Source organism: Giraffa tippelskirchi, chromosome 10 (genome assembly GCF_054371585.1).
Source record: "Giraffa tippelskirchi isolate mGirTip1 chromosome 10, T2T-mGirTip1v1.2.pri, whole genome shotgun sequence".
NCBI lineage: Eukaryota > Metazoa > Chordata > Mammalia > Artiodactyla > Giraffidae > Giraffa > Giraffa tippelskirchi.
This window is the reverse complement of record NC_137284.1, coordinates 142,308,312-142,333,848: the sequence shown is the minus strand read 5'-3', so window position 1 is coordinate 142,333,848 and position 25,537 is coordinate 142,308,312. Positions and strand designations below refer to the sequence as shown.

The 25,537-nt window shown below is 39.2% G+C and overlaps 1 protein-coding gene across 21 annotated transcripts in view; it reads right to left on the bottom strand.

Annotated features, from left to right (window-relative positions):
- Positions 1 to 25,537, bottom strand: part of CALD1 (caldesmon 1) — a 237,536-nt gene that overhangs the window by 156,681 nt on the left and 55,318 nt on the right. For 3 of the 21 annotated variants that reach the window (XM_081532963.1, XM_081532954.1, XM_081532960.1), the window contains one exon: positions 1,859 to 1,929. The exons of the other annotated variants lie outside the window; for them this stretch is intronic. The gene's annotated coding sequence lies outside the window, so the exon portion shown is untranslated. The remainder of the gene's footprint in view (positions 1 to 1,858; positions 1,930 to 25,537) is intronic. 21 annotated transcript variants of the gene reach the window in all.

The window sequence follows — 25,537 nt, the reverse complement described above, 5'->3', positions numbered from 1 at the left end:
CATCACTATGAACAAAGCTAGTGGAGGTGATGGAATTCCAGTTGAGCTATTTCAAATCCTGAAAGATGATGCTGTGAAAGTGCTGCACTCGATATGCTAGCAAATTTTGAAAACTCAGCAGTGGCCACAGGACTGGAAAAGGTCAGTTTTCATTCCAATCCCAAAGAAAGACAATGCCAAAGAATGCTCAAACTACTGCACAATTGCACTCATCTCACGTGCTAGTAAAGTAATGCTCAAAATTCTCCAAGCCAGGCTTCAGCAATACATGAACCGTGAACTTCCAGATGTTCAAGCTGGTTTTCGAAAAGGCAGAGGAACCAGAGATCAAATTGCCAACATCCGCTGGATCACCAAAAAAGCAAGGGGTTCCAGAAAAACATCTATTTCTGCTTTATTGACTATGCCAAAGCCTTTGACTGTGTGGATCACAATAATCTGTGGAAGATTCTGAAAGAGATGGGAATACCAGACCATCTGACCTGTCTCTTGAGAAACCTGTATGCAGGTCGGGAAGCAACAGTTAGAACTGGACATGGAACAACAGACTGGTTCCAAATAGGAAAAGGAGTATGTCAAGGCTGTATACTGTCACCCTGCTTATTTAACTTATATGCAGAGTACATCATGAGAAACGCTGGGCTGGAAGAAACACAAGCTGGAATCAAGATTGCCGGGAGAAATATCAATAACCTCAGATATGCAGATGACACCACCCTTATGGCAGAAAGTGAAGAAGAACTAAAGAGCCTCTTGATGAAAGTGAAAGAGGAGAGCAAAAAAGTTGGCTTAAAGCTCAACGTTCAGAAAACTAAGATCATGGCATCTGGTCCCATCACTTCATGGGAAATAGATGGGGAAACAGTGGAAACAGTGTCAGACTTTATTTTTTTGGGCTCCAAAATCACTGCTGATGGTGACTGCAGCCATGAAATTAAAAGACGCTGACTCCTTGGAAGGAAGGTTATAGCCAACCTAGATAGCATATTTAAAAGCAGAGACATTATTTTGCCAACAAAAGTCCATCTAGTCAAGGCTATGGTTTTTCCAGTGGTCATGTATGGATGTGAGAGTTGGACGGTGAAGAAAGCTGAGCGCCGAAGAATTGATGCTTTTGAACTGTGGTGTTGGAGAAGATTCTTGAGAGTCCCTTGGACTGCAAGGAGATCCAATCAATCCATCCTAAAGGAGATCAGTCCTGGGTGTTCTTTGGAAGGTCTGATGTTGAAGCTGGAACTCCAATACTTTGGCCACCTCATGCGAAGAGTTGACTCATTGGAAAAGACCCTAATGCTGGGTAAGATTGGGGGCAGGAGGAAAAGGGGACAACAGAGGATGAGATGGTTGGATGGCATCACCGACTTGATGGACATGGGTTTGGGTGGACTCCGGGAGTTGGTGATGGACAGGGAGGCCTGGTGTGCTGCAATTCACGGGGTTGCAAAGAGTTGGACATGACTGAGCGACTGAACTGAACTGAACTGAATAGTGAGTATTTACTATGTGCTAGATACAGTGCTAAGAGCACTGAGAAGAAAGCTATAAACACGAGAGACATTGTCCCAGTCCTCTTAAGTTTGCAGTCTACTGGGGTATGAAAATCAAATATCACAATGCAGTGTGACAATCTTGCTATAGAGAAAGAATTGAGCATTGTCAGAGCACAGAGAAGGCTATTAGCCAAACATGAGTCTGTTAAGCTTTCCTGAGGAAGCAACATCTAAGCTGAGACTTAAGGTAGTGGAGTAAGAGGGTGTGGAATGGCATGGAGAATCTTTTTTAATTTCCCAGAGAGAGTCATTTGTGCCTCAAGTATATTCTTCATGCTAGGGCCTTGGTTCTTTCTCCTGGGCCTCACCTGGGGTCACTCTTCCGTCTGGTCAGATTCCTTGTCCTCAGTTCCTCTTGCTTTGTATAGTATCAGAAGAGCTTATAAAGGAGAGAGGAGAAAAAGACATATGTCTAGAATTTAGATATGGATTTACTGCCTTTCCTTTCAAAGAAAGGCCCTCTTTAGAGTGGTCAGTTCAGATTTTCTCCACTGACTAAAGATGGTTAAAATCTCTACCACATACTCCTGGCATCCAGTCTCCTGTCTTTTTCCTCCTAAAGTTTTCCATTCTAAACAAACAAAAATGTTGGCATGTGGACTACTGCCATCAGTTGATGGCTTGGTTTTGATCTTGGAGAGTGTCATAGACACCAACCTCACACTGCATCCAGGGGCGTCCTGGAGCGTGGCTGCCATCTGTCCTGCTTCCGTGGTGACCCACAGAAGCTCTGGCACACTGGTGGGTCATCCAGTTACATTTTCCAGAGAGGAGTGATAATTGCAAGATTTACTGAGCAGAGAAATATGACCCATTAAATTCAACCTAAAAATAATTTTTGCTCTGAAAAAGAAAATCTAATTACCTTGGTCTTCACTATGAAAAACTGGGTTCATCTGGGTACAGAGACATGGAACTTTCCTTTAAAGTAGATCGTACATTCCAAAATATCTCTGGCAGAGCCTGGGGTCTGCTTCTGATTAGATAATTGACATAAACCTTCCTCCAATAAACACTGAACCCTTCAAAAACAGAGGAATCCAAGAATAAAATACATCTATGTTTTGAGCAGAAAGCCTTCTGTGATAATTGGTTATCAGAAAGCAGTTTATTTTTCCTTTTATCAACCAGCATTAAGACTTAAGAAGCAAAAAGTATGCTGGATGAAATTCTAGTTGAAATTTCAAATCAGTCTTGGATCTATTCTAGATGGTATCAGGTTTATCATTGACCTTAAGGTAGTACTTCTGTATTTACAGTGTTCCATCCTTATCCCAAAAAACTAAATTCATTGCTAATAATTTCTAGTTAAAAGATAAGTAAGTACTAGGAATACAACATAGCTAACACTGTTGTATGATATACATTGATAGGAAGTTAAGAGAGTAAATCCTGTAAGTTCTCATCACAAGGAGAAATTGTTTTTCCCTTTATTCTTTTCTTCTTTCTATTTTATCTATAAGAAAAGATGAATGTTAGCTCAACCTATTGTGGTAATCATTTCACAATCTACACATGAAAATCAAACCTTCATGCTGTGTGCCTTAAATTTATACAGAGATGTAAGTCACTTACACCTCAATAATATTTTGTTGCTAATAAAATATAAATTTTGACAAGTAAAGCACTGTATTTACCTCAGAATATTTGGGCATTTGCACTCAAAATAGCTTAAGTGTGTGTGTGTGCGTGCTAAGTCACTTCAGTCATGTCTGACTCTTTGCGGCCCTATGGACTATAGCCTGCCAGGCTCCTCTGTCCATGGGATTTTCCAGGCAAGAATACTGGAGTGGGTTGCCATTTCCTTCTCCAGGGGATCTTCCTAACCCAGAGATCAAACCCGTGTCTCTTATGTCTTCTGCACTGGCCGGTGGGTTCTTTACCACTAGGGCCATCTGGGAAGCCCAGCTTAAGTACACCATGGGAAAAAAAGAAACAAAAACGCAAAACAACTTGGGTGTGTGTGACTTGCTTCCTCCTACAAAAATTGTGATCCATATATATATGTATATATGTATACACGTATATTGTATATATATATGTATCAAACTTGAAAACAGTTAACTAAGGAAAAGGGGAAAAGGGAAACTCCGGTTTCATTAAGAAGAGGTTATATCTCAGTGAGGTGAAGGTTACTCTGAGGAAAACTATTGTTTGAAAATTCCTATCTTGCTGCCACACACCTGTGACTTTTCAGGCAAATCCTATATGGGGAAATAAAAAAAACAATATCCTATGTCTTGAAAGGCTTCTTATATAATGGAGCGAGTAAGAGAACTCTTGCGTCACTCAGCTTTCTAAGTACTTTGTGCCAACTGATTTCTACCTTCCCATATGGTTTTTCCATTTAGCTTTTGTAAACTTCATGAAAGGAAACAATAACTTTGTTCTGTCCTCAACATGTTGGACTTTGTGAAGATAATCTTTTAGAAGAAATGTAATTTTTGAAAAAAGTTCAGTTCCAGGTGAGTTTGTCTCTGAAAAGTGTGGAAAAGTGCTCAATAAACAACACTCAGGTTCTTCCCTGTAAGAAGGTCAGGTTTTATAAGACGACTGTGGTTGTTATGAATTATTTCTTGTTTTAAAAAGTCCTTCCTACATGAATAAGGTCTGTGGGTTGTACCAAAGTTGATTTCTTGGGTTTTGATAGTGTACTGTAGTTATATAAGATATTATCACTGGGGAAAACTGAGTGAAGGCTTCTTAGGACCTCTGTGTACTATTTTTGTAACTTCCTGCAAATCTATAATTATTTCAAAATAGAAAGTTAAAAAATGAAAATAAATGTTAGTGGTCAAAAAGCACAAACAAAGAAAATAGCCCTTTCTGAAGGTACATGTCTGTTGAGACTATAACTGTTTGTTAAATGGAACTCTTCCTTGGACATAGTCCTGTAGACAGCAAGCTTGTTTACCTTACACTCCTCCTAAGGTACATTCTTGACAGTTTTGACCATATATAAGACTAGTGATAAAAAATGAAAATAAAAATAAAACCAAACAATCATGATTTCCTAGCAAATGCAAACAGCACTTCACTGCTCTGGTTATAACATTAACATTCTCTACAATAAATAACCCAACTCAATGAATCCACACTTCTAATAGCCACTGTTTCAAAAACAACAGATAAATGATTATTTTTAAAGCCAGGAAGAAAACAGATTTCATCAGGGATTTCATCATTAATTTCATTGTTCTGCTGTCTGTTTCAGTAAAACCTCACCTACTAAAGCCATGGGATTGTCAATGAAATGTGACCTGCACTGGAACCAATGAAATTGTCTTTACTTGTATTTGGCAGAAAACACCGATCATATGATCAATGCCCAAAGTGTCCTTACTCTCTAAATTTTACCCATTAATTTGGAGACTCCAAAAGTCTTCTAAAATGCCAGTTCAGTCAAAGCAGTAACATCAACATAAATCTTCCAAACTCATTGAACCCTCTCCAGTATTCTTGCCTGGAGAATCCCCATGGACAGAGGGGCCTGGTGGGCTACAGTCCATGGGGTCGCAAAGAGATGGACACAACTGAGCAACTAAGCACAGCACATACAAAACAGCCTACAGCTAGCTTAAAATGGCTGAATAGAGGCTGTTCAGGAATGGTTTCGTTGAGGTGGATGTACACACGATCTAAGAATGATGTCCTAAACTTGTTTATTTTTGAAATTTATGTATTTATTAATCTGGCCTCCTTGAGTCTTAGTTGTAGCCTGCGGGATCTTTCGCTGCCATGCCCGAGCTCAGTAGTTGTGACTTGTGGGCTTAGCTGCTCCCAGGGTATGTGGGATCTTAGTTCCCCGACCAGGGACCAAACCTATGTCCTCTGCATTGCAAGACAGATTCCTAACCACTGGACCATCAGGGAAGTCCCCTAAACTCTTTTAAATATTTTGGAGTAGCCTTTAAAATGCAAACTAAATATAATTAGTCAAGTTCCACTTTCTCTAGCATATGAGAATGACTAACTGGAAAATGCAAGAACTCCAGTCATTTCCTTCAATAAAAGGTTGTTAATTGATAAACTGTTAGATTCTTAGTCGGAAGGTGATGGCAGGATCCTTCTGTTCCTCAACCTCATCTAGTTTTTTGGGAACATAGTTGCTGATTTGATATACACATATAGCCAGATGCTGTTATACTTGATTTGGTATAACATTTTGCTTTATTTTACAACTCTATAGTCTATATTTGTGCATATAAGCTCTTGCACTTTTCCAGAAAAATAAAATATTAGGACTAAAGGAAGATTGCAACTGGAAGGAAAGTACCTAACTGAACTAAATTACCAAATCTTTAGCTAGACTGGGAGAAAAACAGAACAGCAATGGGCAAAACTAGTATTCTAGAGCTGGTCAAGAGAAGACTAGATGAATTCACAACTCAATGACCCTGGTTAACATAACTGCAATTAAAAGGAAGATTCTTAAGAAGCTGTTATTTCACAAAAGGAATATACACAACTTAGATTTTTTTAATAGACTCTTTTAGAAGAAAGTTATTTTTAAATGATTTATTTGATAAAAACAATCTTTTGAGAATGTCATATATTAGTAGTGTTAAGTACTCAGGCTTCCCAAGTAGCTCAGATGGTAAAGAATCTGCCTGCAATGCAGGAGACCCAAGTTCAATCCTTGGGTTGGAAAGATCCCCTGGAGAAGAGAATGGCTACCTACTCCAGTATTCTTGCCTGGAGAATTCCATGGTCAGAGGAGCCTGATAGGCTGCAGTCCATAGGGTTTCAAAGAATTGGACATAACTGATGAGGCCGAACACGCATGCATGCACAAGTGACTAACACACATTTGATCTCTACTTTCATTCTTTCCATACATTTGTCCCAAATGCCAGATTTCTCAGTCCAACAGGTTCAGTAAAATTGTTCAGCTTAGTCAAAATCCTAGACCCTGTCAGCTTCTAGAAGTTAGAATAAAACTCTGAGACTGGGATCTCATAGTCCTAAACATTCCCTCAACTTGAAAAAATCATAAGAAAACCATTGGTTTGGTCACTCCTCCAGACCAATGACTAGGGTACAACATTGATGACCCAGCAGGAGCTGGTGCAGATCAGAGCAGCTGATCAGAGGAACACTGCTGGTGATTGTGAAGAACCAGGAGAAGCTGAGAGAAACACAGAGTGGGATGCAGGGCTCAGCTCCGTGAAGGAGGGAGAGAAGGAAGGTGGGTAGGTAAGAGTAATTTTTGATTAGAAAGCAGTTCTGAGAAAGTCAGGCAAGGACTTCCCTGGCAGTCCAGTGGTTAAGACTTCACCTTCCAATGCAGAGGATGTGAGTTCAGTCCCTGGTCAGAGATCCCACATGCCTCATGGCAAAAAAAACAAAACATAAAGCAGAAACAATATTGTAGCAAATCCAAAAAGACTTTAAAAATGGTCCTTCCTCCCACCCCCAATCTTAAAAAAGAAGTCAGTCGAGACCTAGGGTAGTCCTCAAAACCAAGTCGCCCAACAGAGGAGTCCCACATCTCCCAGGAACAAGCCTACTTTAATATCCCTGGCAAGGTTCCATGGGATCTGTGGTTTCAGCAGGAACATAGACTTTAAAGTGCAGCTGCTGAGGCATCGAGCAATTACACCCCCAACAGCTGAAGAGCTGAGAGGCCATTTCATAGCTGCTGCTGTGGACTCAACTTTACCTTTCATTACTCCTGTACATTCACCTTCCACTGTCATCAGGTCAGTGAATTCTCCAGAAAGTCTTACAATAATGTCTGTATTGTTGTGCTTTAATATAAATATCTCCATATGACATATTTTTGTCTCTTACTCCTGCTTGATCTTTAAGGCCCAGATGAAACCCCATCTCCTCGAGTAGTCTTATTAGATCATGATGACTTCCATTTAAACTCTTCCTCCTGCTCTGGCTGGATCTCACCCCTGCCTTCTATCATTTAACTGCATACTATTTTATCCTGTTCTCTATGGTTATATGTCTGATCATGTAGCTTTCATCCACCCAGTTTCAACAACCTCCAAGTCCCTGATTTTTCCCTTCTCTGTAATCATCTTAGGGTTCACCACAGTGTGACAAGAAATATGGTTAATTGAAAGTAAATATCATTCTCAGAAAGATAATTCTAAATGTAGAATTTAAATCTTACAAGTAAATTTCAGGTTAGTATCAGCCACATCAAAGTCCCTAACCTACCCATCTTATTCCCTAAAGAGGTCTCAAGTCTAAGCCTCCTGAAACTAATTAGAATTACTATTTCCTTACAAAACAAGATGGCACCATTAACTAAGTATACTAAAGGACGAAGAGCAATCATAAGCAATGGTTGCTTTGGGTTGAGGGGATGCAGCTGGATATTATTGCTTTTTTAAAAACATTTTATTTGGTTATATTGAATTTTAGCTGTGGCATATTCATTGTGTCATGTGGGATCTTTTGTTGCAGCACACGGACTTGTGGCATGCTGGCTTAGTTGCCCTGTGGCATGTAGGATCTTAGTTCCCCAACCAGGGATCGAACCTGCATCCCTGCATCGCAAGGCGGACTCTTAACCGCTGGACCACCTGGAAAGTCCCCGGATACTGCTTTTGAGGGCCACAAAAGTGAGGCCAGGTAGCTTACCAGGTCATCCTAAACATACCAGCGAAGGGGCAAAACTTGTGCTCAAAGCCTTCTCTCAGAATCTGGCAAACAGTGAGGTAGGTCAGGGTCAGGAGAGTTGGGGCTTGGTCACTAGATTTGTGTTCTGGCTGTGTGCTAAGTCACTTTAGTCATGTCCAACTATTTATGACTCCACGGACTGTAGCTTACCAGGTTCCTCTGTCCATGGGATTCTCTGGGCAAGAATACTGGAGTGGGTTGCCATTTCCTTCTCCAGGGACCTTCCTGACCCAGGGATTGAACCCATGTCTCTTGTGTCTCCTGCACTGGCAGGTGGGTTCTTTACCACTAGCACCACCTGGAAAGCCCTTCATGTACTGGAGTTACACCGGTTTACAGAGGATGACGCCGTCCAGTCAGAAAGTCCAGAGCATGAAGGGCTTGGCTAAGGTTGCCAGTGGGAGTCAATAAGTCTAGTGAGTTCAAGATTCAGGAGGGAGAAGTCTGTTGAGGAAAGATCTTGGGTGGGAGCAGAAGCTGCTTCTCACTTTGCTTGTTTGTTTTTTCAACACTAGATCTTTAAAGATTTGCCATTCATTCAAATCCTTATTCATTCCTTCACTTGTTCATGTTCCTGAGCATATTACAGGAGAATGCTAGGACTAGGGACACAGACATGGGCAAGCGAACTTCTAGTGTTTCAGAAGACTGTGAAGTAAAACAATATTAAATCTTGGTGAGCTAAGGGCTAAAAAGAAGGAACAGATATCATGCAGGAATAGAGGTGGCCTGTAGAGCTTTAGCACTCCTAGTAAAAACCCCTCCACAAGCCTCTACTGAGCACTAAGTTGGCTTGAAAAATAAGTGCCAGAATTCTGCACGTTCCTGGAAAGAAACCCCTCCCTTCTTAGCAACAGTCCCAAACTTACTATCGCAGTCTGCACATGGGACTATCAGGACTGTAACATGCACCACATTCTGCAAGGCTCCCAAGACTGTCAGATCCTCCTACATTACCTATAGTCCAAGTCCAATTGGCACTATGCATCTCCTGTTCTGATCCCGTATCATCCTCCTACCTGATTTCTCTAGAACTCAGAATCCGTCATCAACCAAGACCCCATATCACAAACTCTTCAATTATTCCCTCCAATTTCATGCTTCATATATCCCTTTACAATTTACAGTCCTTCTGTCATCCACACCCATGTATCACAGAGCTTGTGGGTGGAGGAGGTATCCTTCTTTCTCCTCTTTGCCATTTTTCATCCCTCATTTCTCCCTAAAAATACTACCCGTTACTCCTTCTTGTTGCAGTCGTTTACTGATTTCTGCATTACTCCCCTTCATTTCTAGAAGACTTTAGCTCCTGGTTGTAACTCTTTTCAACATGATGCCTGCCATAATTCTCAGTGATTTCAAATTCCAGTGTACATGATCCTTCTAATACCTGGCCTCCTAGTTCCTTGAGCTCCTCTCCTCCAATGATCTTATTCTCCAACATATCTCAGCCACCCACCTCCTTTCCCAGATGATACCCCCATGATTCATTGCTCTAAACACTACTTTCCATGTAGCAGGCAGGCAGCTGAACCCAGCTGGAGGAAACTTACAGCTAAGCTGACTGGTGTTACTTAAAATTCATTACTACTAATGTTGAGTGGATCCTTAGTGCTACCTGAGTCTAAACATCCTCTCTTCTCTTAAAACCTCCCAAATTTCCTCTTCCCTTCCCAGCTTAGCTGATAAACTTGCTTCCTCTTTCACTGAGAAGATGGAGGCAATCAGATGGAAACTTCACAGGTTCCCAATCTACATATAGCTGAATCCTTCCCAAGGGCATTGTTTTAGCAATTGCTACTTCTCTTCTGCATCATCAATATTTCTTTCTCTGCCAATTATTTCAACCATCAGACATGCCTAAATATACCTCATCTTAAAAGAAAAGAGAGCTTGTATTAAACTCCTGTGACGCTTCAAAAGCTATTCCAATCCTCTGCTCCTTTGTCAACAAAAATTCTGAGGCTTCCTTGGTGGGTCAGTGGTGAAGAATCCACTTGCCAATGCAGGAGACACAGGTTCAATCCCTGATCCAGGAAGACCCCACATGCCATGGAGCAACTAAGCCCGTGCTCCACAACTATTGAGCCTGTGCTCTAGAGCCCAGGAGCCACAGCTAAGGATGCCTGTGAGCCCTAGAGGCCAAGCTTCACAACAATAGAAGCCGCCCCAGTGACAAGCCTGAGCACTGCAATCAAAGAGTAGCCCCTGCTCCCCTCAACTGGGGAAAAGCCCAAGTGCAGTAACAAGACACAGAACAGCCAAAAATAAATACATGAAGAAATAAAAAAATAAAGTTCTTTTTTTTTTTTATTTTTTATTTTTTTTTATAAATTTATTTATTTTAGTTGGGGGCTAATTACTTTACAATATTGTAATAGTTTTTGCCATACATTGACATGAATCAGCCATGGGTTTACATGTGTTCCCCTTCCTGGACCCCCCACCCACCTCCCTCCCCATCCCATCCTTCTGGATCATCCCATTGCCCCGGCCCTGAGCCCTTGTCACATGCATCGAACATCTTTTTTAAAAATCTCGAAAGAGTTGCCTTTACTCACAGTTCCTACTTCTTTTCCTCCCATCTTCTCTTGAAATCCATGCCAATTAGGCTTTTTATTCACTTTCTTTCAGAGTCATCAATACTTCTACATTGCTAAATCCAATGACCGTTGTTTTACTTGGCCTATTAGCATTTGACATGGTCGCTTCCTCTCTTTGGAAGTCCTTCCTTCCCTTGGTTTCTAGCACATCACACCCTCCTGGTTCTCTTTCTACTTCCATTAGCGTTCTTCTTGGTCTCCTGGGATGGTTCCTGGCCTTCATTATGATCTTTAAAAGTTGGAGGACCCTGGAAATTGTCCTAAGATTGTGTTTCTCTATCTAACTCACTTCTCTGATCACATCTTGTCACTTGGCATTAAATATCATCAAAATGCTGATGACTCTCAAAAACATTATCTTCATCCAGGACCTCTCCCCTGAACCCCAGATTTGTATATCCAACACCCTATTTAACAATTCCAATCAGATGAATAGTTGTTATGTTAAATTCAAAATGTTCAAAACCAAACTATGGGTTTCCAACCCCCAACTTCTACATTTTCCCTGAACTTGGTAAATGAAAATTCCTTTCTTCCAACTTTTTAAACTAAAAACCTTGAGCTCATTTTTGACTCCTTTTTTCCAATGAGTTTCTGGTAAACATGTAAGAAGTTTTGTAACAGGGTGGGCAGTAGGAGAAGGTCCAACTTTCTCTGTATAAATATTCCCACAGTTATGCATTTCTAGCAGCAAAGGTCACATCATTGAATACTAAGTTGCAAAGAGATGTATACTCGCTTTCCATCATGTAATATTTCCACCATACAGATAATCAAAGATGTAAATAACTTCAAGAGCTTAGGCAATTGTAAAATGTAGTAAAATAACTAGGAAATGATGAGGGTTTTTTTTAGTATTCATTACCTTTGTTTTAATACAACTTTTAATTAGAAGTTTATATAATTAATTTATAATACAGTTTGTGTTTAACAACTGGCTTACAAAATTCCTAAAAATTTAGTTATGGTTCTCATGAGCTAAGGACTTCCCTGGTGGCTCAGAGGTTAAAGCGTCTGCCTCCAATGCGGGAGACCTGGGTTCGATCCCTGGGTCGGGAAGATCCTCTGGAGAAGGAAATGGCAAACCACTCCGGTATTCTTGCCTGGAGAATCCCATGGACGGAGGAGCCTGGTAGGCTACGGTCCACGGGGTCGCAAAGAGTCGGACACGACTGAGCGACTTCCCTTCTCATGAGCTCTAATGAGCTGGCTCCAGAATACCACTTACTGTCTGTTTCTCTTTCACTTTTCAATTCATTAGCAAATCATGATGGCTCTAAGTTCAAAATAAATATCTAGAAGCTGATCACTTTTCACTGTCTTCATCACTGCCACTCTAATTTGAGCCATCATTCTCTTTGAGCTACTTCAGCTTCCCCACCACCACCCCGCCCCGCCCTGCCCCAACTCCCCATGGGAGTCTGTTCTCAACACAGGAGTCAGATGCAAATGCTAAGTCAGTTCGCATCACTCTTTTGCTTAAAACTTTCTAATTGCTTCCTGATTTACATAGAATAAAATCCCAAGTTCAGCAAGTGGTCCACAAGGCATTACCTGAAAGAATGGGGCTAAAATGGAAGAAAGAAGAGAAGTGAAAGAGAGGTAGAAGAAGAGAAGGAAGAATGAAAGAACAAAAAAAGAAAAGGGGAGAAAGAAAATAAATGATAATGGTATGGACAGGTGGTGCTGTGAGAGCATAGAGGTATAGAGCTTATAGGGGAGAGGGAAATCTTCCTGGAGGATGGAACCCTTCAGTGGCCCCTGGGATACACAGTCAATTGAACCCCAATTTTGTATTTTGCTTGTTCAGTCTTTCTGTGTAGTTCCAGATTTTGGAGAAGCAGAACTGGAGACTGCATTCTTCTTTCTTTATAGAAAATATCATACCAGCCTAGATGGCTAAAGAGATAATCATAAGAAGCCGGAGAGTAATGGTGGCATGCTACATATCAGGAGCATGGTCCTGTGACATTCTTAGTAACAGTCTGGTCTCAGAAAAAAATGACTAATTGCAAATATTTGATAAGTGCTTAAAAGTTTTCCCCAAAGCTCCAAACCCTAAGGGAAGATAGAGTGTTCCCAGGCCAGACTAAAACCTTTTAACCTTAAGTCCCTCAAACATAAATATGTTGCCAAGATGCCGAGTGGATATTTAAATCATCCACTTCCCGTTTCAGTGCTATCTCTCTGTTTTGGAGAGGGACCAAAAATGTTTCATTCCTTTTGGCACTGTTTTCTTCATTTAAAAAGGATTTATACTTCAGGGGTTTTGACTCCAGAAGAAAAAAAAAAGGGAAAAGAGCACATATTTTGGATGTCAGATTCCGAATGTTTTGACCCTTTCAAACAAGAACGCACTACTCTGTAGCCAGTGGGGTGAGAGAACCAGATCGGGGATACAACATGTCCAGATGGGCTTCTAAAGTGACAAGCAAAGAGGGAAAATTGGCCCACCTACAATAACTTGTTTAGGAAACATTAAAAATAGCCCATCCAAGAAGTAGATCTTTTGTAAATAGTTTTGTTTAAATGTAACTTAAGATAATCTAGCTAAGCATTTCCATCACGCCCAAGCTATCAGTCAATTAAACTTCAAATGTGATAAAAACACAGCTATGGGTAGTTTTATGAAGTTTTCATTAAAATGAATAGGAGTAAATAGAAGGTTCTGAATGGTGAATCTTAGCCTTCTCTGAAGGTTCTCAACCAGGATGCGGGCTGGTGCGGGAACGGGTGAGGATAATTTCAGAATGCCCTGAGTAGCACAGTTCACACTATCAGCCTGTGTAGTTTGAAAAAATCTCCAGCCAGTTCTGATTGTACTGGCAACACTTCTCCCCAGTTATGAGTCCCCAGGGAGCCAGAATAATATCAGAAGTATTAATCGTGTCAGTGAACATTCCTGTCTTCAATTAACTGAATTCAATTCAGCATTTGTTGATCCTCTACTTTGGACTTGAAGCTGTAATTTACAGTGGAATTGAGGGCAGGATATACAAAGATCAATGAAAATTGTTCCTGCCTGATGGTGGAGTGAAGAGAAAAGAATAGTAAACACTTTTGGTCAGATATAATACACAGAGGTTTAAGTTGTGGGAAACTTCTCCATCCACTCTGCCTGGGACAAGAAGGAGGTGGTGGTACATGAGCTGAACTATGGATTACTGACTTTCAATCCGTAGAGAGTGAAGGGAAAAGGACCCAAGGACCAAGAAACATTCTTCTTAGCTGATGGCTTGTGTTGATAGACATGTTTCTGGAAAATTCTGTATGTAACCTGGATGGTTAGTCATTCCTCTTTGGTCCAGGAGATGCCAAGAGTCTTGCCCACACACACCTAGCAGCTGCACTGTCAGCTGAGAGGGAATGGGAGGTGTACTCAGGCTGAGAATACAAAGCTTGAGAACATCTGATGACCTGAGCAAACCTCACAGATAAAACTTTGGGTTTCATTAAACTGCTACCCAATTAAAAAACTGGCATACACTTGGGCATGGGTAAAGAGAAGGCCTTCTGCCACTACAAAGAGGAGCATGAATGAAAAAGTCAACGGTTTGATTTCTCAATGGCCAGATCATCAGTTGTAGGCTGTAGCTCTCACTCCATGGAGTCATTGCAGAGGGCACACTTTTGACCTATGGTGCTATACAAGAATATATTGATGACTGGAAAAACAACATGCAAATATCCTACCAATAGAGTGTTCATAGTGCATATTCTTGTAAATAAATCATGGTAATTATAACCAATCAGAGAAAGGGAGACTAGACCCTCACCAGGCATAATCTGGCAATTCAAAGGTGTGTCAGAAACTGGTAAAATCTAGAAAACACTGATTAAGACAGCAGAGGATAATTCACTGGATGATTTGCCATCTTCAACCATTTGATTCTCTTCACACAGGCAGGATCTGTCTGTTCCTTGAAAATGCAGGATTAGGCCAGTTGGATTAATTAGACAATTGGCAACTAGTCACAATATGTTCACTGTAGTAAGCATTTCTGATTTTTAAGTTTATGCTATTTCTGAGACTAATATTAATCAATTTAAGTACTTTTATTAAAATTCAATATCTGCTAAGTGTTTTGGTGACCTTACTATATCTGTAAGCTATCCAAGAAGACTTTAAAAGTGTATAGTCTTTGGTTTTCTAAACTTTGTCAAATTATGGGGAAAAAATCTTGAAACTTGAGGGTGTTCTTGTGGAATTTGGCTCTCATGTCCCATTTCTGTCTGTATAGCTTAATTTTTTTTCTAGCAATGAAAATATGTTCTCATCACCTCTATGATACAAAGCAAGATGTTGGCTCACAGCCTCTTGCAATTGTGAGTAAGCTGTCAAGGCATTAATATTTTTGTGGCTCCAAAGCTGATTTGAGGGAATTTTAATCTTATTGTCTTTGTTTTCCAATGTGACTACTATACTAAACCTTTCTTTTCATGTCGGAAAATAAAAGATGACAGACATGACTAAAACTGACAGTCAAAATATAGACAACTGTACCATGTCGAATGTACATTTTGTTCTAGATGAAGTGTTGTTCTCATAAAAAAGACATGAGCTGAAAGTAACATATATCATCTTCGTAAAAAAAAAATCAAGGTTACAAGAGGAGGGAACTAATATGTATTGAACCTCTACAGGCTCTGTGCTAAGTTATTTATATTATTTCATTTAGTTCTTATAACTTCCAGCCCTGCCTTTTTTTTTTTTTTTTACAGATGAGGAAATGAAAACTTGAAGGGGTTCAAAATTTTACCTATAGGTCTTATACACAGTACAGATCTGTGCCTTTTGTCCTACACCAGGTTCTCACTTGCCTGTCAATTCTAATCTATCAGCTTCAGCTGCCTAGAATACTGCATTGAAAAGAATTCTGAAGCCACGAGAAAGAATGCTACGTTTAATTAGCAATGTCAGTCAAAGGCTAGTAGCATGATTGGTAGCAAGAATATTATTTGCACCCCCATTATTATACATAAGGGCCTTTCCAGGTGGTGCTAGTGGTAAAGAACCTGCCTGCCGATGCAGGAGACATAAGAAACATAGGTTCAAACCCTGGGTGCAGAAGATCCACTGGAGGTGGGCGTGGTGACCCACTCTAGTATTATTTCATGGAGAATTCCATGGACAGGGGAGCCTGGTGGGCTACAGTCCAGAGGTCTCAAAGAGTTGTACACGACTGAAGCGACTTAGTATGCACTCATTATACATAAATCATATTGGTAATTTTAGCTCGAAAGTAGAGAGCTTGGAGGAATATATTATCCTCATGGATTTTAGCTTTACTATCATTTCCTTTGTAAACATAGATTTTCTCTTAAGTTAGTCTTTCCCCTAGTTGTACTATTTTCTTACCACCCTAGACTCCTCAACTCTATTTATTTTTAAGTATTTATTTTTAAATACTTCAGTGTATTCAATGTAATTTATACATGTGTGTGAGAGCTGGAGAATTAAAAAGGTTGAGCGCCAAAAAATTGATGCCTTCAAACTGTGGTGCTGGAGAAGACTCTTGAGAGTCCCTTGAACAGCAAGGAGATCAAACCAGTCAATCCTAAAGCAAATCAACCCTGAATATTCACTGGAAGAACTGGAGCTGAAGATGAAGCTCCAGTACTTTAGCCACCTGATGCGAAGAACTGACTCATTGGAAAAGACCCTGATGCTGGGAAAGACTGAACGCAGGAGGAGAAGGGGACGACAGAGGATGAGATGGTTGGATGGCATCATTGACTCAACGGATATGAGTTTGAGCAAACTCTGGGAGATGGTGAAGGACAGGGAAGCCTGTGCATGCTGCAGTCTATGGGGTCTTGAAGAGTTGGACATGACTGAGCAATGAACAACAACAACAAATTCATGTATGTGTAAATTAACTCTAACCTGTATGCTAGGAACTATTGTTAATTAGTATATGAAGGACTCTAGTTAGGAATATACACTCCATAAGGTGTATAAGACTGATGTTTAAAATACCATTGAAAGTGAAAGTCACTCAGTTGTGTCCGACTCTTTGTGACCCCATGGACTATAGAGTCCATGGAATTCTCCAGGCCAGAATACCGGAGTGGGTAGTCGTTCCCTTCTCCAGGGGATCTTCCCAACCCAGGGATCAAACCCAGGTCTCTCAAATTGCAGGCAGATTCTTTGCCAGCTGAGCCACAAGGGAAGCCCAAAATACCACTATCTAAATACATACCTAAGAAGCCTATAAATTAGCATAAAGGATGCAGAGATAGCTTTTCAGTTGGCAAATGAGTGGGGGTTCAATATATATGATTGATTTGCCTAGAAAGACTTGTTCATGCATCTCTTCCTAGTGTGTACAGCAATTAAGAATCTGGCAAGCCCTGCATTGGAGAAGTGCCATAACTCTAGGATCCTATTTGGGCTTCAAACATGCCCATTTGAAAATCTGGACCTGGCTAGAGGGGAAACTGATGCTGTCATCAGAATATTTTAATACTTGCCAGGGAGTAAACCTTTTGTAAAAGGTGTTTGTCAGAGCAACTAAAAGGACAAAGAGAGAGCTTCTCCAGGTCTACAGAACAGATTTTCTAGTTGTTTTTGTGCCTACCGGCTAATGAATGTTTGCATGTATGCAGAACTTAGTTCTTGAGACTTGTTTCCATTGTAACATACCTGGTTATCTGGCAGGTTATCTGGGAGGAAGCAGTGACTATATCTGATAATTAGAGACTATTGACATTAACCATAAAGAGCCAGGTAAATTAGAGTAGGTCTTTTTACAACAACCAGTATTGTGGAAGTCCAGTAGAGACCTCTTCCTCCTTCTCTCCTCTCCCAACCCCCCAGAACTCCAGAGTTATTCACCATGATGAAGGAGGGGCAGGGGGAGTTGTTGAAGAGCCTCAGCCATACAACTCTAAGCCCCTAGACTACCCTGGGAGTAGAGGTGGGAGCAGAGCTTTGAATCAGATAAGAGATGAGATTGAAATGTTAAAATAAACATTTATCTTTCTTGCGTTTGGATGCTGGTTGGAGATGTATTTAAGGGACTCATCTACTCTATGATAAATGGAAGTTTGAAACAGTTAAAGGTACTAATAAGGAAAAAAAAACATAAAACCATGTTGTCTTTATACACCCAGTGCTTTGAGACTTCTTAATAAACCAGTCATTCTATCACAGAAAGAATTTTGTATAGATGGGTTAATGTTTAAATATGTATGCAATTAGATGTCTCCAGATCTCATATTCTTCATGATTCTCAAGATGCAAGATTTATATTTCTCCCATTAGGAGAATCATCTCTGTTTAAGAAGTTGAGCATGGCAAAACATAAATAGGAGTAGAAACTAGCTTTTCCGACCATCATGACTGTTCTTTGAAAAGTGAAAGAGTTAGTCGCTTAGTCATGTCCAACTCTTTGAAACTCCATGGACTGTAGCCCCCCAGCTTCCTCTGTCCATGGAATTCCCCAAGCAAGAATACTGGAGTGGGTAGCCATTCCCTTCTCCAGAACATCTTCCTGACCGGGGATTGAACCCAGGTCTCTTGCCTTGTAGGCAGATTCTTTACCATCTGAGCCACCAGAGAAGCCCATAACAATTCTCTACCTACTCACAAACATGTGTGTAGGATGTTGACTTTCTGAGTATCTTCCTCCCATCACAGCTATCTCAGAGGAGGCAACAAATTTCCTTTTAAAATATATTCAAGGCTAAATCTCCAATAGGTTAACTTAATTTTCCTCAATTATTAATAATAATGCGGACTGAATGAAGAAATAGGTAAAAATTTGAAACTTAAAAAAAAGCAACAAAGATTATCAAGATATTCCAAAGCATTCAGTTTCGTCTATCAGATCTACTTTTTGGGAGTCAGACTTTAAAGGAAGAAAAAAAAAAAAGGAAAAAAGCTACCAGAAAACAGTCCCTTAGAACAATATCCCCAAATTACTAGTTGGTTTAGTGACTTACTTAACTGATACATACAGAAAAATAAATACTATAAAAACTATATTGAGAAAACTTTTTGCAGATAAAATTAATGATCAAGGATTGATAACATACACAAAAACAAATATAGGCATTATAACTTACTCAGAGCTCTAAGAGATAAGTATTTTGAATCAATTATTTTATATTTCTTCTCAACATGGTAGACTAAGCAGATTCAAGAAGTGTTCCTACTATGCTCCAAACACATAAATGTTGCAGAAAAACATTTAGAAACATTTAAATGAGATTGAGATGGTTAGATAGCATCATCATCTCAATGGACATGAACTTGAGCAAACTGCGGGAGATAGTGGAGGATAGAGAAATGGCACGCTGCAGTCCATGGGGTCTCAAAGAGCTGTACATGACTTAGCAACTGAACAACAATAAATGAGGTTGAAAGCAAGAGAGGAACACTTATAAGTTACAGAATACAGAGGGAATTCAAAGACAAAGAGGTTAGCCTTTACTGAAGGTGTGGCAGATTTCATTGTTAACATGACAGAAAAGCTATACCTAAGCATAAAGCCAAGAGCTAGGAAGATGGTGCTCCATCTGTGAACAAGAATAGGAATACTCTACCTATGATAACTCACTAATGGGGAAGGAATCTGTCAGCAAGGGTCAAACCCTGGACTGAAAGAGAGAAGACCTCTTTCTGTGTAAGGGAATGGGATCCAAATCTGAACTTCCCACTTATAACTTCTAGCCCAGAAACTGAAGAGACACATGATCTAAAACCAGTGAAATCGACAGAGATTAGTGAAGACAAATAGGAAACCATCCCACGGGGGTGCCTCCACAATCCAGGCCTGAAAACATCTCAAAATGCTGGAGCTGTGCTTATGAGTGCCAGGAGGAGATTGTGAAAGTCTTCTTTGGATAAACTTGTTCAAGGAAAAGAATCGAGAGATATAGGCATTTGGTGATTGTCCATTGAAAAAGTGTTCTTGCCTGGAGAATCCCAGGGGCAGGGGAGCCTGGTGGGCTGCCATCTATGGGGTCGCACAGAGTCGGACACGACTGAAGCGACTTAGCAGCAGCAGCAGCATTGAAAAAAACTGGTCCAATATATGCCAGTGGGCCCAAGAGTGCTCCTGTACTTGGAGCTTCATTGGTGTTTTATTGTCTCACTTCTATATATGGACAGCCAGTCAAGGAGCACCAATATTTTTAGGGAGGAATTAAAGACAGAAACCAGCACAAACAACAAAATATAGAAACACAGAGGAGACACAGATGAGACAGGAAGAGAAAAGCACTTAAAAGTATAAATGATATTTCCAAGGAGATGGAAGAACCATTGATCTCTGAAAAAAATCAGTATGGTATAAAAAAGAACATTCAAAACAATAAGAACAACCAAACAATTCTTGGGAATTCGAAGTATTATGGTTAAAAACAAGGAAGATAAAGCCAAAATTAAGGAAATCTCCCAGATATTAGAATAAGATCTAAAAAAGATCTGAGAAAATATAAAATCAGAGGATAAGTGTATAAAATACGAGAGAGAGAGAGAGAGAACATGGAAAACGAATGAGAAGGAAATTGCCACCAAAATGATATAAGAAAATTTCCCCAAACTAAAAGATGTGTTTTTCTAGATTCAACAGGTGCACTAAGTATTCAAAAGAATGAATAAAAATCCAAATAATACCAGGGTACATTGTCATAAAATTTCAGAATATTAAAGATAAAAAGAAGATCTTAAATGCTTCCACAGAGGAAAAAAAATCAGGCAATATACAAATGTTAGGGATTCAAAATGGCATCAGATGTAAAAAATCAACATTGGAATCTAGAAGACAATGTAGGCATACTTTGAGAAGTTCTAGGGAAAATGATTTTCAGCCTAGAATTCTATGTGTAACCAAATAATCAACCAAGTATAAGATAAATGAAAGACACTAAAATCTGTTCTTCTCCTCTGCATCCATGTTCAAGAAGATCCTAGATGATCTTCTCCATCAAATCAGGGTATTAAAGAAAGAGAAAGAATGAGAATCAGGGAACAGGATTCAAATTTCAACCCACATGCAAAGGAAATTCCTTTCAATCCTAGGAAGGAAATTCCTAAGATGACTGTGAAGTAAAGATTTAGAACAGCTAACTGTGCAACAAACCTAGAAAAATTCTAGGCAGTTTCCAAAAAGGATACCTTCAAAGAAAAAAAAAATGTCAATTTACCTGATGTATTTGACTGTATTGAAGAGTTCGATGTTTGCATTAATGATAGAAAGTTAAGCAGGTAAAAGAAACAGAGTAACTATTAAATTATGAGAGTTGGGAGAAGGAAGGTAGTAATATAAGAAATAAAAAGTAATAATAGTATTAAAATATACTATCTGGTCAGCTAGAAGCAATATTTATACAGTAATAATATTAGAAAAATGAGGAATATGATGTATATTTCTGACAGTAGTTTCTCTTTTGTCTCATAGATCTGTTTGTTAATTCTTACACCAATATCACACTGTTTTGATTTTGGTAGTTGTCTTAGTATTAGAGATTACCTGTTAACTTTCTGCTACAGCAGATAAGAGTTTATCTGCTTATACTGCAGGTTAGTTCCATTTTCAAATAATATGTGCAATATGTCTTATATAATAAACACACCACATAAGGTCTAACAATTCTGGAAACTCAGGGAAAATAGTGTATATGCTGGGTTTTTTTAAGATTAATAATTGGTCCCATTGCTTTAAATTTAGAGACACTTCACTTGAAATGTTTTCTGAAGCTTGAAGAAAAATATATTGAGCAAATTATGTTAAAATGTAGCTAGTTTACTATTTAAAATTAAGTCTGAGGGCTTCCCTGGTGGTCCAGTGGTTAAGAATCCACCTTGCAATGCACGAGATACTGGTTCGATGCCAATTGCTGCAGAGCAACTAAGCCCTAGAACCGTAACTACTGAGCCTGTGTGCTGCAACTACTGAAGCCTGCACCTAGAGGCTGTGCTCTGCAAGAGAAGCCACCGCAATGAGAATCCTGCACACCCCAATGAAGAGTAGACCCTGCTTGCTGCAAATAGAGAAAGCCTGGTGTAGCAGTGAAGACCTATCACAGCCAATAAATACATGTCTTTTAAAAAAATTAAGTTCATCCTATGTTTTCAGAATTTTCAAACATCCTATATATCATGAATCATAACAAACGGACTTACACATCAAATGATACAAATCTTTGAGGATATTTAGAATTTGTCTATATGTCATTTATGAAAGAGCCACTTTATTTTTATTTTTTAAATGTTTTTAATTTTTATTTCACATAGGAATACTGATGTGAAAGTTTTAAAATTTGTTTAATAAGTAAATAACCATAGAAAGAAAGGCATTGTAGCAATATTAATAGCAGGCAAAGTAGAATTTAAGGTGAATTAATGAGAAAGGAATACTCCATCAGAAAGATTTAAAAATCATGAACATATATGTATCAATAACAGAGCCTTAAAACATGTGAACCATAATAATGACAAATTTTACAAGTAGAAATAGACAAATTCACAATCACAGCTCTCTTAGTGATTAACAGATTAAGAAACTAAAAAAATTAATAAGTATATAAGATATTTGAAAAATACAGTTAAACTCAATCAAAAAAGCTTTAAGCAAATGAGAAGCGTCAGAATATTCATTTTTGTTTCATTAGATAATCTAACATAAAAGCACCCAGTTTTCTAAAGAATCAAAACATTTGTGTTAATCTAGTGACCAAAGTTAAGTAACCAGCAACATTTTTACTCTCACTGTCTAGAATTTTCAAATCCTCTTTTCGTGTATAATTGTTAAAGTGCTCTGCGATTTACCAAGCTAATGTTTTAATAGTCCTGACTTTATGTATCATTTAAGCAGGATATTTGCCTCTTTAGTTTAACTTTTTCATCTTTTCTCATGTTCTATTTTTTTCCCCCAGTCCTCTAATCATTTTCATTCTCTTGGCCCTTTACTATCAGATGCTGAAAAATGTCATAAATATTTATGACCTGTTTCTTGTCTTTCCTGATGAAGAAAAACACATATACACCATTTCCATCTATTCACCAGCTATTCCCTCCGGGTGCAAACTGTAACGACTTTGCCTGATCACTGTGATGGCATTTGCTACCAAGTCTTTTATAAATACTAAATGGTGCATTTTTTCACGTTGTGCCCCAAGTAGGGCAGGTTCTCTTTATATATCAGAAGGCCAGTCCAAATGACACATGTTTGCTTTATCAACCTCTGTAAAAGTCTAGAGGTAATTTATATTGATTACATAATAAGAAACTCCATCCCTGGTACAACATGTTCTTTCAGCTGCATAACCACACCTGTAGAAATGCTAACTCACATCTGGTTCCATAAATCTGTTCTTTCTGATCCTCTGGAGAGATATTTTTATGTAAACTGTATAGCTACATGTGGAACAGGAAAGACCAAAGCAGATGGCTAAACTCAGTAACCATTTCCATTCCATGGCTTTAGCTTTTACTCCCTTCCTTGACTTTGATGTCTTCCTATTTGAGAGTCAGTTCAATCATTTCTTTTATGGAAGGTGTCTCTTACCAGTTTTATTTATACATAGATAACAAACTCAGTGATGATAATGTTGTTATCAGGAGGTTTTAAGGACCATCTTTGAGTCAAGACTATCACTTTCACTCACTGATATGTAGATTCCTTCAATTAATTTTTTTGATAAGAATATAACAACAGGATACCTTCCTCATTAATATATATTTTCATTTTTATTGTTTTCATTGCATGTGTTACCTCTCCACACAAAATCTACTTTAAAAACAAACCGTTATAAAAAAACAGAAAAGAAAGCCTGGCTACCTTGAATGTAACTGATTTCTAATGACTGTTTGACCTAATTTAGCTTTTTGTTGTTGTTGTTTACTTGCTCAGTCGTGTCTGACCTTTCTGACCCCAGGGATTGTAGCCTGCCAGGGTCCTCTGTCCATGGGATTTCCCAGGCAAGACTACTGGAGTGGGTTGCCATTTCCATCTCCAAGAGATCCTCTCAACCCAGGGACTGAACCTGCATCTCCTGGAAGTCTCCTGCATTGCAGGCAGATTCTTTACTGCTAAGCCACCAGGGATGCCCCAGTTAGCTGTTATTCTCCCTTTAAGAGGATTTGCCGACAAAAGTACAACATGAGAGAGGTAACCCTGATAGAAAGGACAATGACAAGCCTTTTGAGGGTAAGTCATAAAGCCAATGATCCACAGGGCATTAGAGCTAGGAGAGACCACACCTAGTACAACCTCTTCATTACAAAAACTGACAACTGAAAGGTTGAGTCACCTGCCTGACATCATCAAGTGGGTCAAAGGCAGAATTAAATCGATTCTTTCTGCTATTATCTACTGCTAACTCATATTTCAGAGAAAGTTTGGAAGCTCAGTATAAGGAAGACTGTTACTGAGAACTTCTATAAGGCAAGACCCTCCATAATTTATGTTTTAGTAATAGGTTTTTTTTTTTATTTTTATAAATTGTGGTGTTTTTAAATTGGCTAAAACCTATAGATTTCAAGGTTTGGGGGACCGTGGATCGTCTTTCTTGACTTTGTTAGTGTTGAAGCTCTTACAAATAACTGTGATAGGATGCAGTTTCAGAGCAGAGTGTCAGGAGTTGAACAGCCAGGTAAATAAGCCCTTTCATTCTAATACTTCTGCCTAAAACTGTAAAGTGAGAGTGGGAGGTGTTGCTGGATGTTACCATTTGTTTGGGATGACCCATTTCAGTAAAGCAGCGAGAGGGTTCCAAAATCTTGCATCAAGGTAGAGCAGGCTGAGGAATCTGTCATCAGCCTCAAGGGAAACAAACCAGAATCCAGAGGATTATTTGGGTATTTCAGGTGGAAAGTCCTCAGGGGATTACACAATCTTCATACATGCAATAATGTTCCATCCATATCTCTAATGATATACATATAAAACTTTTACTATGTAAAGCACAATTCTGTTTTAAGGGGCTTAAAAATTAAGCCAAGAATACTAGGCAAAATCTAAGGTGATCCAAACAAAGTATGAAAGTGAAAGTATCAGTTGCTCAGTCATGTCCGACTCTTTGTGACCCCATGGACTATGTAGCCTACCAGGCTCCTCTGTCCATGGGATTCTCCAGGCAAGAATACTGGAATGGGTAGCCATTCCCTTCTGCAGGGGATTTTCCTCAGCCAGGGATCAAACCCGGGTCTCCTGCATTTCAGGCAGATTCTTTACCATCTGAGCCATTATGGAGTTTTGTTAATAATTATGTTGTAGATAATGTTTCATTTGTTGTGATACGTGTGCACAGCAATGTTAACAACAGAGGATATTGGGTGTGGGTATATGAGAACTCTGTAATGTCCTTGCAACTCTTCTATAAATCTACAAATTATTATTCTAAAATAAAATTTTATTTTAAAAATAATAAACAGCATGACCCACCCATCGGACTGCTTGTGCAAGCTTGGCCCAAGCACTCTTGCTTGGATCAAACTTGCTTTTCTTCTACTCTTCTCCTTAGGTTCCTAAAGCATTTTTAAACTTTAACATATTTGGCTATAGATACTATAATCACAGACATTACAAAGCACAGCACTTTCATATATGTGATCTCATGTGTTAGAAATTTCAATGCTGATGAAGACAATTTTAGCGAATCAGAGGTTGACAAGATTCTAAGATCTGTGACTGTTCGCTTTGTGCTTTGGTTTCAGAAAAGCTTGTAAAAAAACTTTTCTGACTACATTAGAGAAAAAGCTCAAATTGGATGGGTAGTTTGTCTTAACCATCC